Genomic DNA, 20,300 nt, shown 5'->3' on the forward strand with positions numbered 1-20,300 from the left:
TTTCATTTCAATTATTGTATTGTTCGTCTCTGTTTGTTCTTTAATTCTTCTACGTGTTTGTTCTTTAATTCTTCTAGGTCCTTGTTAAACATTTCTTGTATCTTCTCGATCTTTGCCTCCATTCTTTTTCCAAGGTCCTGGATCATCTTCACTATAATTATTCTGAATTCTTTTTCTGGAAGGTTGCCTATCTCCACTTCATTTAGTTGTTTTTCTGGGGTTTTATCTTGTTCCTTCATCTGGTACATAGTCCTCTGCCTTTTTATTTTGTCTATTTTTCTGTGAGTGTGGTTTTCGTTCCACAGGCTGCAGGACTGTAGTTCTTCTTGCTTCTGCTGTCTGCCCTCTGGTGGATGAGGCTATCTGAGAGCCTTGTGCAAGCTTCCTGATGGGAGGCACTGGTTGTGGGTAGAGCTGGGTGTTGCTGTGGTCAACAGAGCTCAGTACAACTTTAATCCACTTGTCTGCTGATGGGTGGGGCTGAGTTCCCTCCCTGTTGGTTGTTTGGCCTGAGGCGACCCAGCACTAGAGGTTCCAGGCTCTTTGGTGGGGCTAATGTCCGACTCTGGGAGGGCTCATGCCAAGGAGTACTTCCCAGAACTTCTGCTGCCAGTGTCCTTGCCCCCATGGTAAACCACAGCCACCCCCTGCCTCTGCAGGAGACCGTCCAACACTAGCAGGTAGGCCTGGTTCAGTCTCCTATGGGGTCACTGCTCCTTCCCCTGCGTCCTGATGCACACCCTACTTTGTGTGTGCCCTCCAAGAGTGGAGTCTCTGTTTCCCCCAGTCCTATTGAAATCCTGCAATCAAATCCTGCTAGCCTTCAAAGTCTGATTCTTTGGGAATTCCTCTTCCCATTGCCAGACCCCCAGGTTGGGAAGCCTGACATGGGGCTCAGAACCTTCACTCCACTGGGCGGACTTCTATGGTATAATTGTTCTCCAGTTTGTGAGTCATGAACCCAGCGGTTATGGGATTTGATTTTATTGTGATTGTGCCCCTCCTACCGTCTCATTGCAGCCTATCCTTTGTCTTTGGATGTGGGGTATTTTTTTTGGTGAGTTCCAGTGTCTTCCTGTCGATGATTGTTCAGCAGTTAGTTGTGATTTTGGTGCTCTCACAAGAGGGAGTGAGCGCACATCCTTCTACTCTGCCATCTTGAACCAATCTCACACTTTCTCATTATTGATCGTTTCATCTAAAAGTTTTACTAGACAACATGGTCCATGAGATAGGGACAGTGCTACATTAATGGCCAATAAATATTTTAGAAATAATGAAAAATGAAGTAGATATATTAAAAGATTTAACAAATATGCAGTAGCCTATGTATGTCAATGGATGTTTTTAATAATACATTGAGTTTAAATGAAGCAGCTATTATCAAATTTGTTGTGATTGGGACAAATACTGTGAAAGGACGAGACATGTGGAAGGCCTTGAAGAAACAGTAGGTGTTGTACAATTAGTCTGTGATATTCTGGACAAAATAAAAAGCAAGGACAAATTTGGCATTAGGATTCAACAAGGTGATGGATTTAAACAAGTTGGCAGTTAGTTTCTTTACCTTGACACTGGTGGCTTTGACTGGTTCTACTGAAGTGCAAGGCTGGCATAGGCTAATGTAGTTGCCCAGTCCCTGAACGGAACCGTTGTCCCTGGAGTACTTCCGGTTACAGAAGACGTCTAAAAAATAATAAAATAAGAAAACTATCTTCCCAGTAACCTGGACAATGTTGGAATGAGTTAGAATCCTAGATCTTGGTTTCAAATGAAACAGGAAGATGTATGGAACATTCAAGTTACTCCTTAGCGTGTTAAATTGCTTCCTCCAGGAACCATGGGAAATGAAAGCCAATTAGTATCGGCTGGGAAAAGGACTTGGGAATTTCCTCTTATGGTTTTACACAGGTCTGAAAATAGCACTACTGCAGGCTTGAGCATCCAATTTCATACTTTACTTTCTACACTAAGCCTCAAAAGGGGAAAAATTTCAATGTCTTTGGACAGAACTGACCAAAACATCCAGCTGTTTGTTGTTGCTTCTCTTGTAAAAAGAAAAGCTGCATTTGAGAGCACACTTGTCAAAAGGACTCTGTTGAATGGCCTATCACATGCCTCTGAAAGATGGGCATTATTAAAAATAGGAAATTATCTTGGACTCCCCTCCAGAAACTATATGATTTAATTATACTTAGTTTTACCTAATAGAGTCCCTTAGCCAAGATTCTGAGGATTTAAGATATGAACAAAGATGAAAGAATTTATTACACAATTTACATTTTATATAACATAGACTCAAATGACTACATGTTAAATTACTAAGAGAAGTTGATAGGATTGAAATAAGTTAATTCCCCAGTCAATACACTTTGTAAGGATTTCCATGAATGGGCCAATGGACATAGCTTTCAACAAGGAGGATATAGGCTGAGGAGCGAAGCAGAAAGAAAATGTGCTTCATTTTCCTTTTAATTCCTTTTCTGCCTGGAAAACAACTGACTTGTTTTTTAGGGCAACATGCAGATTATCTATATAAAAATTAAGCCAATAGTTCTCATTCTTACTGTAAATATTATGATCTACAAGAATTTAGTCTTGTCCATTAGCCAATTTGGTAAGTCATCTTCATCCTCGATTTTCTAATAAGTACCAGCTGCAAACCAATCCACTTGGTCCTAAAGGAAACATCCAACAGACTTTGATCTGATGGGATTTGGGGAGAAATACTTGATATGTCCCAAGGGAATTATCAGGAAGAGCTAATTTCAGCTACCCAGATATAAAATGTTTTGTGCCAACCATTTTTCCCCTGGTGAAAGACTCCTCTCAAAGTTAAGTTCAAAACGTCTACCTCTATGGGTAATTGTTATTTTATGGTTTTGGAATGTTTCTCCCTAATTTGTTAGTGTCAAATCTCACCAGTCTTCACTGACTCTCAGGTACCACCTCCTTGAAGCCTTTATCTAATACTACGTCAACACTCTTCTCATCCTTTCATTCTATTGATTATCTGTACCACACTTTTCACTATAATCTAGGATGCACAGTTCTCTAACCACTTATGTTGCTCTACTTCACCCATCATTATTCCCATTTTACAAAAAAAGAAACTGATTTTAAACATCTCTCTGCTTTAAGCCAGAAAAGAAAAGGCTGAAGAAACAAGGACTTCTAGTGGTCACACTCTTAAGTCATGAGGACTTTGATATTTCCCCCCAGTTTTATAAAATTATCGAATTGTTTAAATCCACATAATATCAGAAAAATCAAAGGATGACATGTTCACTGTTCTAGAGGCTTTTGTTCTTATGCAGAAAATTCGTTTTCCACTGGATCATGTGGGAGAAAGGTCAATGGCTAGCAAAGCCCAGGTTGTTGCCAATACCTTGGGTTCTGATTATTTTTAATCACTGGGAGTGGGTGGGAGAAATTCAGTGTAGGTATCAAAAAGGACAGATCAGACTACAAATATCTGGCTGCTGTAATTGTTTTCATTAGAAGAAAGTCAGAACACAGTGTGGTGCAAAGAAACAGGGACTTAAATTCTCGAGGGGAGAATGTAGAAAAAATAGCTCTAAAAAAAAAAGTTACAAATACATAAAGTTTTAGTTTCTGTTTATTTTTCTTCTCTGGAAACATAAGGGACATGTAATAAATGTTTGCTAAGCTGATTCATACAAGCAATTACCCGAGACAAATAAGTATCTCCTACAATGCCAGCTCCTTGTTGCTTTAAAACATCATATGATGACGTGTATTCATTCAACAAATACATTTTCAGGACTTGCCATTTTTCAGACCCTGCATAGGTAAAGATTCTGCTAAAATGGTAGTGGAGTGAAGATAGGAAGGAAAGCCCCAGACACAAATGGACACATAAAGTTCCTATAAATTCATGAGCTCAGAGAGGAAATTTTTTTTTAAAATCAGTTTTACTTTTGGATAGGTTTTGTAATGGAAGACAAATAAATTTGGGAAAGAAATATTGGAGAAGGCATGAAAAATTGGAATTGAATATATTGACCACCTTATGTAGATGAAGTCATTTTTGTTGGTTGAAGATAACAAAAGTGTTACCCGATTGGCTCATAAATGATCATACTCTGTGAAGGTACAGAATAAGACTTGGGAAGCTTGTTTATGCAGAGAACTCTGATTTACTCAGATGAAAGATTCCAGTGCAAGACAATTTTATGCTCTGCCAGGAAATGAAGCAAGTATGTGGGACACAGGATGAGTCAAGGTGGAAGGATCAACTTTAGTGCTTTTCCTTTCAAATGTTGAAGTGTTGCTTCCGTCAGGAGTTTATTTTCCTCTCTCCTGGTGTGGTAACATCAAGGTTTGACTAAGGTTAAGAAACAATGCTCTAATCAGTACCAACCTTTTCTTTCCTGCCTCCTGTAATACAATTTCCTAGGACAATATCAAAGATGTACAGCCTACACAGGAGCCGAAGAAAGAGAGACAGGCTTGGAAACTGAATTTTAGACTTTGAGCAGAAAGCTCCTCTCGAAATAAGCACTTTGATCCCTGGCTTCACTACTGTCTACAACAGTCATGTTTCTGCCATTGTAGGACATTTCCTATTTGCTAACACTCTTTGAAAATTACACTATGAAATTTAGAATTTCTTTTTATTTCCATCAAGTATGAGGGGGAAAAGTTCACCCCTCCCACATCTTCTGTAAGGAAATAATTCTTTTTACACAATTCAGCTAAGAACTATGTGCTAGGGAGTGGAGCTATGCATAAGATGAAGGAACTCCACGAGAAAGATCCTAGGGAAACGGCCCAAGAGGTGGATGGGGTTGCAGGGGGATGCTTAGGATGACCCAGCCCCTTTTAGGTTCCTAGGGGGACGAGAAGATCTAGAGACCAGATCTAAAAAAGCAGAATAAGGAAGAATCCATGGCGCTACCGACCACTTTGATCCTAGATCCTGAAAAATTGCCTAGTGCTCATTTTTCCCATTTTAGAACTGGAAAGGCATGAATACTTCAATGACTTCGGTTTCCCAACATTTCTCCTTTCTGAAGAAGGAGCCAGGAAGCTACCGACTAGGTCCAATGACCTACAAGACTGCAATCTTTTTTTAGAGCCCTTTAAAAGGGTACAGAGAATTAAAGGTTACCAAAAGCACAGATTATAAGTGCCAAAGTGGAATCACTCTCCTGATTGCATGAAAAGCAGAGCCTATAAAGTGGGCATGCCAAGAGGCCAGACCCCAGGTGTGAAATGATTTCCCCAGAGCAATGGGGAGCCTCTTCGGGAAGAGTTTTGTCTGCATCTGGAGACCTGGAGACTAGAACTCCAAACGTGTCTAGATTCTGGAGACCTTAGGGGTATATACACTGTAAAACGTAACTTCCTGTTTCTACAGGAAAGAAACTCTTTTAACAGGGCTAATAAAATGAGCTCCTAATGAGGCCTCTCAGACGTCACATAGGCAGAGCGAAACACACTTTGATGAGGTAAGCGTAAGGGGATCAGAAACATCCCCCCACCCCGCCCCTAAAAGGCTTTCCTTTCAAAGCCAGGTAGGATAAAAATTTAAGGATGCACCATACTTTGCTCAAGGCAGGATATCTGGAGCAAGACTTTGAAGATATCAAAGGATTAATGAGGACCTAATTAGGAACCAGCTGGTAGTCACCCAGCCTGTGTGTCATCCTCTACTGCTGCCTGGCCTGATTATATGTAGCGTTTCAACCCTATCTGCTGTCACACCCCACCTTGTTCAGTAAACCTTAATTTTAAAAAGAGTTGTTCTGAAACACCTCTCATGTGAGAGAGCAATCGTGAGTAAATTTTAACTCTTAAAATTTGTGGAGTCACATAGTCCTTTTGAATCTCCCTGTAATGGTAGGTACACAATTACACATTCAGAATTTACGCTGCTTAGTTAGGAGCTATGGGTTTAAGATAATTGAAGAAGACTTTATCTCAATGTTAGGAAGAATTTCTAGCAAGCAGTTGTTTTTAGGGAGATGACAGGCAAGTTGTTGCAGAAGGTAGTGAGTGGTCTAGCCCTGGAACTGAGGCTGAGCAACACCTGAAAGGAATAACACAGGCCTTATATTATGAAATGATATCACATATAAGACGTGATATGATACGGTATTCAAATAAATTGGCAGTTATATTCGACAACCTCTACAAGTACTTCCTACTCTGAGATTCTATCATAAATAAGTGTGGACATAGCAGACCACTTGCAATGGTTAATAACAAGGGCTTCCCTCCTAAGGAAGGCATTTAGATATTATTGGGGTCTCTGTACAGCACCGTTCATAGGGTCAGGGAATCAGTTTCTCTCTATGCAGACCTACTACCTGGTCTAGTCTTTGAAACAGTAGATAGATTCTGTTCCAAACCAATAATCCCCCTTGAGAAGACCTGAAATTTCATTTATAGGTTCAATTTGTTTGTGACTTGAAGATTGCTCTCTGAAGTCTTTTTTAAAGTGCAGATACCCCTTGGAAGCATCAGAGATTCCTAGGTAAATTCCTAGGTAGATTATGGACCAGGAGACACTTAGTGAGCCTGTAGAACAAGGTTTCTCAGCCTTGGCACTACTGCCATTTTGTCATGGGGGCTTTCCTGCAAATTGTAGTGTGTTCAGCAGCATCCCTGGCCTCTACCCACTTGATGCTACTAGCATCCCACTCACTTGTGATAACCACAAATATCTCCAAATGTGACCAAATGTCTCCTGTGGGGTAAAAATGTTCCTAGTTGAGAATTACTGCTGCTGTCAAGAGTTAGGAAATAAGAGGCATAGGAATCTGGTAGAAGAAGACCTGTGATCTGGGAGGTGAGGCCATGAAAGGGAGGTGTAACCAAATTCACAATTTTTCCTAGAGTTAGACCTGCTTTCAGAGAATAGTTTTCCATCACTCACATTTCCTATATCTTCTGTACCAGAGAGAACAAGAAGCCCTTTTAGATATGTCAGAAACTTCTTGGTGTTTGTAACAATCATAAATATATGTTACATAACTGTGGCTTTCCCTTTAACTTGCTGCCTAGGCAAATCCAAAATCCCTAGGGTAGGCTGTCAGGAAGGGCAGATTGAAGCTCTTTGTGAGTCAAACCTGCAGTCCCTGGGAGGAATTTCTTCTTCAAGGGAACCTCAGTTCTGTTCTTAAAGCCTTTCAATTGATTAAATCATGCCCACCCAGCTTCTCTAAGGTAATCTCCTTTACATCTCCTTGAAACGACTGTAGATGTTAATTACACCTACAAAATACCTCCACAGTGACACCTAGGTTAGTGTTTGATTGAATAATTAAGGTCTGCAGCCTAGTTAGAGGCATAATGCTTACCATCACAGTGTTCTAGAAGCTATTCCTCAGGCTGTGATATTCTGTCCATGAGCACATTCTCCCATTCATCTCATTTCAGCTGTGCTGGAGGCCCTGATCATTCACAGGTCCTGTTACTGGCATGCATTTCATGATGCTGCTGTGCTGTGGCCAGGCACAGAGTCTAAACTCAGCATTAGAATTTTCATGGACTCAAGAGTATCTTTAAAAGGATCTAAAGAGACTTTTTCCAAAGAAATGCAAATGGCCAAAAAGCCAATAAAAAGATGCTTAACATCATTAGCCGTTGGAGAAATGCAAATAAAAACCACAATGAGATACCGCTTCACACACACTAGAATGATTATAATAAAAAAAGACGGAGGGAGAGACCTTCAAGATGGCGGAGGAGATCAGCTTCCTCCCCACAAATACATCAGAAATACATCTACATGTGGAACAACTCCTACAGAACACCTACTGAACGCTGGCAGAAGACCTCAGACTTCCCGAAAGGCAAGAAACTCCCCACGTACCTGGGTAGGGCAAAAGAAAAAAGAAACAACAGAGACAAAAGAATAGGGACGGGACCTGCACCAGTAGGAGGGAGCTGTGAAGGAGGAAAGGTTTCCACACACTAGGAAGGCCCTTCACGGGCGGAGACTGCGGGTGGCAGAGGAGGGAAGCTTCGGAGCCACGGAGGAGAGCGCAGCCACAGGGGTGCGGAGGGCAAAGTGGAGAGATTCCCGCACAGAGGATCGGTGCCGACCAGCACTCACCAGCCCGAGAGGCTTGTCTGCTCACCCGCCGGGGCGGGCGGGGGCTGGGAGCTGAGGCTCGGGCTTCGTAGGTCGGATGGCAGGGAGAGGACTGGGGTTGGCGGCGTGAACACAGCCTGAAGGGGTTAGCGCGCCACAGCTAGCTGGGAGGGAGTCCGGGAAAGAGTCTGCAGCTGCCGAACAGGCAAGAGACCATTGTTTCGGGGTACGCTAGGAGAGGGGATTCACAGCACCGTCTAAACAGGCTCCAGAGATGGGCACAAGCCGCGGCTACCAGCGCAGACCCCAGAGACGCGCATGAAACGCTAAGGATGCTGCTGCCGCCACCAAGAAGCCTGTGTGAGAGCATAGGTCACTCTCCACACCGCCCCTCCTGGGAGGCTGTGCAGCCTGCCACTGCTAGGGTCCCGTGATCCAGGGACAACTTCCCTGGGAGAACACACTGCGCGCCTCGGGCTGCTGCAACGTCACGCCGGCCTCTGCCGCCACAGGCTCACCCCGCATCCGTACCCCTCCCTCCCCCCGGCCTGAGTGAGCCAAAGCCCCCTAATCAGCCGCTGCTTTAACCCCGTCCTGTCTGAGCGAAGAACAGACGCCCTCAGGCGACCTACACGCAGAGACAGGGCCACATCCAAAGCTGAACCCCAGGAGCTGTGCGAACAAAGAAGAGAAAGGGAAATCTCTCCCAGCAGCCTCAGGAGCAGCGGATTAAATCTCCACAATCAACTTGATGTACCCTGCATCTGTGGAATACCTGAGTAGACAACGAATCATCCTAAAACTGAGGCGGTGGACTTTGGAAGCAACGATATATAGATTTTTTTTCCTTTTTCTCTTTTTGTGAGTGTGTATATGTATGCTTCTTTGTGTGATTTTGTCTGTATAGCTTTGCTTTAACCATTTGCCCTAGGGTCTGTCAGTCTGGTTTTTTTGGTTTTGTTTTTTTCTAGTATAGTTTTCAGCACTTGTTATCATTGGTGGATTTGTTTTTTGGTTTGGTTGCTCTCTCTTTCTTTTTTCTTAATTACTTTTAAATTTTTTAAATTTTTAATAATTATTTTTTATTTTCATAAATTCATTTTATTTCATTTTATTTTTTTATTTGTTTCTTTCTCTTGTTCTCCCTTTCCTTCTGAGCCATGAGGCTGACAGGGTCTTGGTGCTCCGGCCAGGTGTCAGGCTTGTGCCTCTGATGGGGGAGACCCGAGTTCAGGACATTGGTCCACCAGAGACTTCCTGGCTCCACATAATACCAAACAGCAAAAGCTCTCCCAGAGATCTCCATCTCAATGTTAAGACCCAGCTCCACTCAACGACCAGCAAGCTACAGTGCTAGACACCCTATGCCAAACAACTAGCAAGACAGGAACACAGCCCCATCCATTAGCAGAGAGGCTGCCTAAAATCATAATAAGGCCACAGACACCCCAAAACACACCACCAGACGTGGACCTGCCCACCAGAAAGACAAGATCCAGCCTCATCCACCAGAACACAGGCACTAGTCCCTTCACCAGGAAGCCTACACAACCCACTGAACCAACCTTAGCCACTGGGCAGACACCAGAAACAATGGGAACTACGAAAATGCAGCCTGTGAAAAGGAGACCCCAAACACAGTAAGTAAAGCAAAATGAGAAGACAGAGAAACACACAGCAGATGAAGGAGCTAGGTAAAAACCCACCAGATCAAACAAATGAAGAGGAAATAGGCAGTCTACTTGAAAAAGTATTTAGAGGAATGATAGTAAAGATGATCCAAAATCTTGGAAATAGAATGGAGAAAATACAAGAAACGTTTAACAAGAACCTAGAAGAACTAAAGAGCAAACAAACAGTGATGAGCAACACAATAAATGAAATTAAAAATTCTGTAGAAGGAATCAATAGCAGAATAACTGAGGCAGAAGAACAGATAAGCGACCTGGAAGATAAAGTAGTGGAAATAACTACTGCAGAGCAGAATAAAGAAAAAAGAATGAAAAGAATTGAGGATTGAGGACAGTCTCAGAGACTTCTGTGATGACATTAAATGCACCAACATTCAAATTATAGGGGTCCCAGAAGAAGAAGAGAAAAAGAAAGGGATTGAGAAAATATTTGAAGAGATTATAGTTGAAAACTTCCCTAATATGGGAAAGGAAATAGTCAATCAAGTCCAGGAAGCAAAGAGAGTCCCATACAGGATAAATCAAAGGAGAAATATGCCAAGACACATATTAGTCAAACTATCAAGAATTAAACACAAAGAAAAAATATTTAAAGCAGCAAGGGAAAAACAACAAATAACATAAAAGGGAATCCCCGTAAAGGATAACAGCTGATATTTCAGCAGAAACTCTGCAAGCCAGAAGGGAGTGGCAGGACATATTTAAAGTGATGAAAGGGAAAAACCTACAACCAAGATTACTCTACCCAGCAAGGATCTCATTCAGATTCGACAGAGAAATTAAAACCTTCAGAGACAAGCAAAAGCTAAGAGAATTCAGCACCACCAAACCAGCTTTACAACAAATGCTAAAGGAACTTCTCTAGGCAGGAAACACAAGAGAAGGAAAAGACCTACAATAACAAACCCAAAACAATTAAGAAAATGGTAATAGGAACATACATATAATTACCTTAAATGTAAATGGATTAAATGCGCCAACCAAAAGACACAGACTGGCTGAATGGATACAAAAACAAGACCCACATATATGCTGTCTACAAGAGACCCACTTCAGACCTAGGGACACATACAGACTGAAAGTGAGGGGATGGAAAAAGATGTTCCATGCAAATGGAAATCAAAAGAAAGCTGGAGTAGCAATACTCATATCAGACAAAAAGACTTTAAAATAAAGACTGTTACAAGAGACAAAGAGGACACTACATAATGATCAAGGGGTCAATCCAAGAAGAAGATATAACAATTGTAAATATTTATGCACCCAACATAGGAGCACCTCAATACGGAAGGCAAATGCTAACAGCCATAAAAGGTGAAATTGACAATAACACAATCATAGTACTCTAACACCCCACTTTCACCAATGGACAGATCATCCAAAATAAAAATAAATAAGGAAACGCAAGCTTTAAATGATACATTAAACAAGATGGACTTAATTGATATTTATAGGACAATCCATCCATAAACAACAGAATACACTTTCTTCTCAAGTGCTCATGGAACATCCTCCAGGATAGATCATATCTCGGGTCACAAATCAAGCCTTGGTAAATTTAAGAAAATTGAAATCGTATCAAGTATCTTTTCCAACCACAACGCTATGAGACTAGATATCAATTACAGGAAAAGATCTGTAAAAAATACAAACACATGGAGGCTAAACTATGCACTACTTAATAACCAAGAGATCACTGAAGAAATCAAAGAGGAATTCAAAAAAATACCTAGAAACAAATGACAATGAAAACACAATGACCCAAAACCTATGGGATGCAGCAAAAGCAGTTCTAAGAGAGAAGTTTATAGCAATAAAATCCTACCTCAAGAAACAAGAAACATCTGAAGGAAACAACCTAACATTACACCTAAAGCAATTAGAGAAAGAAGAAGAAAAAAAAAACCCCAAAATTAGCAGGAGGAAAGAAATCATAAAGATCAGATCAAAAAGAAATGAAGGACACAATAGCAGAGATCAATAAAACCAAAAGCTGGTTCTTTGAGAAGATAAACAAAATTGATAAACCATTAGCCAGACTCATCAAGAAAAAAAGGGAGAAGACTCAAATCAACAGAATTAGAAATGAAAAAGGAGAAGTAACAACTGACACTGCAGAAATACAAACGATCATGAGAGATTACTACAAGCAACTCTATGCCAATAAAATAGACAACCTGGAAGAAATGGACAAATTCTTAGAAAAGCACAACCTTCCAAGACTGAACCAGGAAGAAATAGAATATATAAACAGACCAATCACAAGGACTGAAATTGAGACTGTGGTTAAAAATCTTCCAACACACAAAAGGCCAGGACGAGATGGTTTCGCAGGCAAATTCTATCAAACATTTAGAGAAGAGTTAACACCTATCCTTCTCAAACTCTTCCAAAATATAGCAGAGGTAGGAACACTCCCAAACTCATTCTATGAGTCCACCATCACCCTGATACCAAAACCAGAGAAAGATGTCACAAAGAAAGATAACTACACGTGAATATCACTGATGGACATAGATGCAAAAATCCTCAACAAAATACTAGCAAACAGAATCCACCAGCTCATTAAAAGGATCATACACCATGATCAAGTGGAGTTTATCCCAAGAATGCAAGGATTCTTCAATATATGCAATTCAATCAATGTGATACACCATATTAACAAATTGAAGGAGAAAAACCATATGATCATCTCAATCGATGCAGAAAAAGCTTTTGAAAAAATTCAACTCCCATTTATGATAAAAAACCCTCCAGAAAGTAGGCATAGAGGGAACTTACCTCAACATAATAAAGGCCATATATGACAAACCCACAGCCAACATCATTCTCAATGGTGAAAAACTGAAACCATTTCCTCTAAGATCAGGAACAAGACAAGGTTGTCCACTCTCACCATTATTATTCAACATAGTCTTGGAAGTTTTAGCCATAGCAATCAGAGAAGAAAAAGAAATAAAAGGAATCCAAATCAGAAAAGTAGAAGTAAAGCTGTCACTGTTTGCCGATGACATGATACTATACATAGAGAATCCTAAAGACTCTACCAGAAAACTACTAGAGCTAATCAATGAATGTGGTAAAGTAGCAGGATACAAAACTAATGCACAGAATTCTCTTGCATTTCTACACACTAATGATGAAAAATCTGAAAGAGAAATTAAGGAAACACTCCCATTTATCATTGCAACAAAAAGAATAAAATACCTAGGAATAAACCTACCTAAGGAGACAAAAGACCTGTATGCAGAAAACTATAAGACACTGATGAAAGAAATTAAAGAAGATACAAACTGATGGAGAGATATACGATGTTCTTGGATTGGAAGAATCAACATTGTGAAAATGACTATACTACGTAAAGCAATCTACAGATTCAATGCAATCCCTGTCAAACTGCCAATGGCATTTTTCACAGAACTAGAACAAAAAATTTCACAATTTGTATGGAACCACAAAAGACCCCGAATAGCCAAAGCAATCTTGAGAAGGAAAAACGGAGTTGGAGGAATCAGGCTCCCAGACTTCAGACTATACTACAAAGCTACAGTAATCAAGACAGTATGGTAGTGGCACAAAAACAGAATTATAGATACATGGAACGGGATAGAAAGCCCAGAGATAAACCCACGCACATATGGTTACCTTATCTTTGATAAAGGAGGCAAGAATATACAATGGAGAAAAGACAGCCTCTTCAATAAGTGGTGCTAGGAAAACTGGACGGGTACATTGAAAAGAATGAAATTAGAACACTCCCTAACACCATACACAAAAATAAACTCAAAACGGATTAAAGACCTAAACATAAGGCCAAACTGTATAAAACTTTCAGAGGAAAACATAGGCAGAACACTCTATGACATAAATCACAGCAAGATCCTTTTTGACCCACCTCCTAGAGACATGGAAATAAAAATAAAAATAAACAAATGGGACCTAATGAAACTTAAAAGCTTTTGCACAGCAAAGGAAACCATAAACAAGATGAAAAGACAACCCTCAGAATGGGAGAAAGTATTTGCAAATGAAGCAAGTGACAAAGGATTAATCTCCAAAATTTACAAGAAGCTCATGCAGCTCAATATCATAAAAACAAACAACCCAATACATAAATGGGCAGAAGACCTAAATAGACATTTCTCCGAAGAAGATATACAGATTGCCAACAAACACATGAAAGAATGCTCAACATCACTAATCATTAGAGAAATGCAAATCAAAACTGGCCATCAGAATGGCCATCATCAAGAAATCTACAAACAATAAATGCTGGAGAGGGTGTGGAGAAAAAGGAACCCTCTTGTACTATTGGTGGGAATGTAAATTTATACAGTCACTATGGAGAACAGTATGGAGGGTCCTTAAAAAACTAAAAATAGAACTTTCATGTGACCCAGCAATCCCACTACTGGGCATATACCCTGAGAAAACCATAATTCAAAAAGAGTCATGAACCACAATGTTCACTGCAGCTCTATTTACAATAGCCAGGACAAGGAAGCAACCTAAGTCTCCATTGACAGATGAATGGATAAAGAAGATGTAGCACATATATACAATGGACTATTACCGAGCCATAAAAAGAAATGAAATTGAGTTATTTGTAGTGAGGTGGATGGACCTAGAGTCTGTCATACAGAGTGAAGTAAGTCAGAAAGAGAAAAACAAATACTGTATGCTAACACATATATATGGAATCTAAAAAAAAAAAAAAGGTTATTAAGAACTTAGGGGCAGGACAGGAATAAAGATGCAGATGTAGAAGAGAATGGACTTGAGGACATGGGGAGGGGGAAGGGTAAGCTGGGTCGAAGTGAGAGAGTGGCATGGACTTATATACACTACCAAATGTAAAATAGGTAGCTAGTGGGAAGCAGCCGCATAGCACAAGGACATCAGCTCAGTACTTTTTGACCACCTAGAGGGGTGGGATAGGGTGGGAGGGAGGGAGACGCAATAGGGAGGAGATATAGGGATATATGTATATGTATAGCTAATTTACTTTGTTGTAAAGCAGAAACTAACACACCATTGTAAAGCAATTTTACTCCAATAAAGATGTTAAAAAATGCAAAAAATAAAAAAGATAACAAGTGTTAGTGATAATGTGAAGAAATTATAGCTCTGATATACTGCTGAGAGAAATGTAAAATGCTGCAGCTGCTTTGGAAAATGGTCTGGCAGTTCTTCAAAAGAGTAAATGTTGAGTTACCATACAACCTAACAATTCCACTCCTCGGAATACTGCCAAGAGAAATGAAAACATACGTCCACATAAACACTTGTAAACAAGTGCTCATATCAGCATTATTTATAGTATCCAAAAAGTGGAAATAATCCAAATGTCTATCAATTGATGTATGGATAAATAAAATGTGTTATATTCATAGACTGGAATATTATTTATTCAAAAAAAAGAATAAAGTACTGATACATACATTGATAAACCCTGAAAACATTATGATACTGAAAGAAGCAAGTCACAAAGTATACCACATATTGTGTGATATCACATGTTGTATGATTCTTATGAAATGTCTGGAATAGGTAAATGCATAAGGACAGAAAGTAGATTAGTGGTTACCAGGAGCTGGAAGGGTTCAAGGGAAAGGAAAAGTGACTGGTAACAGGTATGGGGTTTCCTTCTGGGGTGATGAAAATGTTCTAAAGTTGTGGTAATAGTTGCACAGCTCTGCGAATATACTGTTCTAAAAAACATTAAATTGTAAACAGATGAATTGTACAGTATATAAATTATATCTCAATAGATACACACACACACACACACACACAATAAAGAGTATCTTTGGAAAGCCTGGCTGCAGAAGAATTTAGCAAACCTGTCGGGGCAAGGCTCTCTCAGACTGATGAACAGCCAATGCCCACATCATCCGCTGGCTTCAGGCCATCAGGAAGCCATCAGAGGAAAGGAGTCAGTGAGATGTTTGTTGCGTACTATTTGCCACTCATACCAATCAAACTGGAAGAAGGAATCTCAGCATCTCCCTTCCTGTGCCACTCTCTGAAAACAGTTGTGTAGTCTGCCAACTAAAGCAGGCTGATGAGAGTGGAACCCATCCAAGAGAAAACTCAAACACTTGCCTAGACAGAGTGTTAGCTCAGAAACTGTTCTTTTACCTCAGTGGCTTAAGAATTTTGATTCATTTGGTAACAGTTTATCTTTGATGATATATGAATGCATGACTCATTTTGTGGCTTTTAGCACCTCGATGTTGGGAACTTACTAAAGTCTATTTTACTTATTCCAGAGAGAGCCCTGGACTTCTGTCCAACCTTCCTCCTTGATCCTGGCTCCCATAATAGGGAGTTTCTTTTATGTTGGTCTCTCAGGAGAGGCACTCAGGACAAATGGTGTCATTCCACTGTTACAGCTCTAGATCTTTGAGGGCGTTTCTCTTTTGTATCTTATATTAAAGTATACATATTAATTGTCGGATAATAGCTTTAGCTAGGATTTTCAAAAATGGGACATAGGTTGAAAAAGATAATACAATTTTTCTTCAGACTTGACCTTGCTTAGATCAGAGTGAGGGCAATGGATTTTTCTAGCAGGAACGCACCAAGTAGTTGACCGCCACCATGTTGGGTCTGGTGCCATGGGTCCAGAACTTCATGCAACCAAACTGTGGGCAAAAATAATTTACACTGATATTATGACTCAAATTCTGCAGGCTTGTTGCCTTCACTCATAGAACTGTAAGAACTTGGTCCCTTGAAAAGTCCCCCCAAGGTATTTCTGGGTTTCCCCATGGAAGCCTCACATGTGTTCAAGCAGGACCTTTACATGCTGCTGTTCTCCCTGGGCCTCTGCTCATGATCTCCCACCTCATCTGGGCAACTGCTGTATCTGTGAGCTCTCACTCTATCTACCATCTACCACTTACTGAAGAAAGCTGTCTAGCCCTGGGGGCTGTTTCCCATTGCTTAAAGCACCAACAGAGCCCTGCATTTCTTTTAGCCCTTAAAATGGCCCACTTGACAGTGTTTATCCAACCCTTGCTAGGGTGTTCAAAAACCATTCCCAAAACACTATGAGGTACCAGATGATACCTCTCCCACTGACCTCCCAAGGATCTGTGCGCAAACTTTCTTGCAGGTACCTTCAGGCAAAGTAAGCCAAAACCCAATTCAGACCCAACAATTCCAAGTCATGGTCAGACATCCCTACAAAATTCTCAATATTCTTTAGGCTAAGCCAGAGTCAACTTATCTTATACTCAAGTTTGATAGGTGTTGATCAAATCTAAGGGGACTTGAGTATAAAAAGCCACATTATCAATTTATTAATTTATATGGAAAAAGTGTTACCAAGTTAGCATTATCTCTCTATATATCTCTTAATAGAAAAATGTAGTTGGTTGGCCAAGCTTTTAAAAGAATCATTGGTAAAAGGCCTAAGAGCGAAGAATTATATAATATGAATGGCCACCATCAATAAATTATAGCAGCTTTTGTTCATGGAATTTAAATTAGATTTTTCATGTTTCCATCAGCCATGTGTTTACAAACCAGGAGTGTAGATCTCATCCTTTAAATTTAGTTGACTTCTACTAATCTCAGTTGCAAAGAAATCCTCAAATTCTACTGTACCTTAGCTCTCTACCCCTTTTAAATCATAACCCTCCCTAGGTTTAGGACTTGGAATAGACAACAGTTTAGAATTTACCAATTAAGGCTTTGATAATCCCTTATTAATTAGGATCAGTCTGACTGTAGATTGCTGTGTAACAAGACTTTATAGGAGTTACCACTTTTATCTATATTCATGTAACAGGATGCCAAATTGGGACTCTTGGTTTCCCAGCTTTTTATGTGATACAAAGGCCAAGAATGATACAAGAAGTGCCAGGTGCTTGACTATCTATGCAGAGCAAGCTAAGAGATTCTAAAAACAGTCCTGCCAACATTTACCTATCAACTACCTCTTACCTACACAAGAAGTTGAAGCAGTTGGTAGAGAAGAATGTCACGGGAAGATTTCCGGTATGCTGTGATGCCCAACCCCTCCTGTGGGGAAGGGAAGGAGAGTTCTTCCCCTTATCTCAAGTCAACTGAAGAGAAACTTGAAGAGAACCACGTGTAGAACTTGACATGTATCCCTTGGAGTTTGAGAACATAGGAACTGCATCCAACTCCTACTTGGGAAAATCTAAATGGGAGAGCTGGGGGCCATGGCTAGCCTTGCATGGTAGCAGGAGAAGTGGCTGCCATGGGAAGAGCCTGTCCTCCTAGTTTGATATGTGTCAGATGTGGACTCTTGAGAAGAGGAGATGAATGGGGTCACAGAGAGAGAGTGAGGCCAAGAAGTTTTCCCAGATAGTGAAGACACTCCAACAGAGGAGGGACTGGTCAAAAACCAGGAATGGAGAGCAGCTTACAAATAACCACTGCAGGAGGCATTGCTTGAATCAAGGGAACTGTGGTTAGAGTGATGAGGTGGGGTCTTTATAAAATCCACATACATACCAATGACAAAGACAGACTTGGACATCTGCCAAAACAGGAGTTACCAGAAAATCTAAGAAACCTGTCCAAGGTTTCATCCAGGGTGGAGAGAACAAGTTGAGAGAGTAGTTGGAATAGGCAATAATGAGAAATAATAATGGTCATTATTATTTAGTCGCTCAACACAGTGGTCACTATGTTTAAAAAGCTTTACATATATTAATCCATAAAATTGGTTTCGACTTGCTCTCTACCAATGGTCAATATACCAGTTACACTTATCTTTCCTATCATTTCCACATCTAACAAATATATATTAAGTACCTATAATGTGCAACTCAATGCCGAAAATACAGCAGTGAACGAGACAGATATTTTAATGAGAGGGACAATATCCAAGCAGACAAATAAGATAAGAACAAATTGTGGTAAGTGTTGTAACGCAATTAACATGGTGCTGCAATAGAGTAACTAGAGAAAGTCAATCGAGGCCATTGTCTAGAGAAACTTGTGAACACCCATGTGTGATTCAGCTTGAATTACCTCATTGAGTTAGCCTCAGAGTTCCATCAACTATCAATCACAGAGCTCATTTGGGCCAAAAGATTCTGTCATCATACATGTTGACAAACCTGAAAGTTCATTTTCCAACCTATCATTGGCCAACCATTGCAGAGGGGACCATTCTTTAAAGTTCAGTCTTTGTTTCTTCACTAGGATTGAATCCAGCTGTGAACTTCAACTTTATGCTCTTTTTATCAATCAGAATACCCAGAGAACCACCAGCATTCAATTGTTTTTTGTAATGAGAGATGAGGCTGGGCATAGGAGTCTACCATTCTCAAAGATCCCCCAAATCTTTTGAGAATATGAATCTCAGAATCTTGCTAAGAGGCAAAAGAGACTTAGTTAAGTTTACCTTCTCCCCTGTTCTCCTAGGGGTCTTTGTTTCAAAAATCCACTGGAGGAACTTCAAGGCTAAGAACTGTTGTGAGGACTTGGAAACCTGTTATTATTGCCTCTCTTCCCTCTAAGGCCCATGTGGCCAGTGTCCCTCTGCATACTCATTTCCTCTTTTTTTTTTCTACACTGGCCAGCTTCCTTTACCTACTCATACCTTCTTCTCACTGATATTTTGGCCTACTCTCCACTGCGGTCCTGACTATCCCAAAGAATTTCTCATGTCCTTGAAGCTTCAGTTCCCACTTCTGGTTACTACATCACCATGGTTCAAAGACGTTACTGATTATATAATGTACCATCATTTTAATACGACCTGGTAGGAGAAGGAAATATAATTACAATAAATACACACAGAGACTGTATGACATCCTGATTCCAGGTATGTAAAATACCACAAAGGAGGTGTTCACCTTAGAATAAAAGAAGTAGAGTGATTGGTAATTTGGACACAGAGGATTAGGGCTGTTCATCTTCTATATCAACCAGATGATAAAATGCTGGACAGCCTTGGGCTGCTGGCTTTGGTGTTCCCCTCTGATCCAGTCAAGATACAGCTTAGGGGCTCCCCTGGTGGCTCAGTGGTTGAGAATCTGCCTGCCAATGCAGGGGACAGGGGTTCGAGCCCTGGTCTGGGAGGATCCCACATGCCGCAGAGCCAACTGGGCCCGTGAGTCACAACTACTGAGCCTGCGCGTCTGGAGCCTGTGCTCTGCAACAAGAGAGGCCACGATGGTGAGAGGCCCGCGCATCGTGATGAAGAATGGCCCCCGCTTGCTGCAACTAGAGAAAGCCCTCGCACAGAAACGAAGACCCAACACAGCCAAAAATAAATAAATAAATAAATAAATAAAAAATAAAAATAAAGGAATTCCTAAAAAAAGAAAAAAGTTTAAAATACAGCTTACCTCTGACTATATCTTGAGGCTGAAAAGCACTAAACACAGTGGCCTGGGCTGCTGTTCCCAGGTGAGCTGTGGCATGGCAGCTCCACTGAAAGATTCTGGAAGTAGGTAAGAATTGACTTACCAAGCGTCATTAAGAAAGAAGAATGGTCAACCCCTTGTCGTGTACTTTAGTATTTTTTCTAACTTAACAATATGATGCTGATTCCA

The 20,300-nt window shown here is 40.5% G+C and overlaps 1 protein-coding gene across 22 annotated transcripts in view; it reads right to left on the reverse strand.

Annotated features, from left to right (window-relative positions):
• RASGRP1 (RAS guanyl releasing protein 1) overlaps positions 1-20,300 on the reverse strand; it is a 996,665-nt gene that overhangs the window by 534,196 nt on the left and 442,169 nt on the right. For 2 of the 22 annotated variants that reach the window (XM_068549126.1, XM_068549129.1), the window contains exon 6: positions 1,568-1,686. The exons of the other annotated variants lie outside the window; for them this stretch is intronic. The gene's annotated coding sequence lies outside the window, so the exon portion shown is untranslated. The remainder of the gene's footprint in view (positions 1-1,567; positions 1,687-20,300) is intronic. 22 annotated transcript variants of the gene reach the window in all.

Source organism: Eschrichtius robustus, chromosome 1 (genome assembly GCF_028021215.1).
Source record: "Eschrichtius robustus isolate mEscRob2 chromosome 1, mEscRob2.pri, whole genome shotgun sequence".
Taxonomy (NCBI): domain Eukaryota; kingdom Metazoa; phylum Chordata; class Mammalia; order Artiodactyla; family Eschrichtiidae; genus Eschrichtius; species Eschrichtius robustus.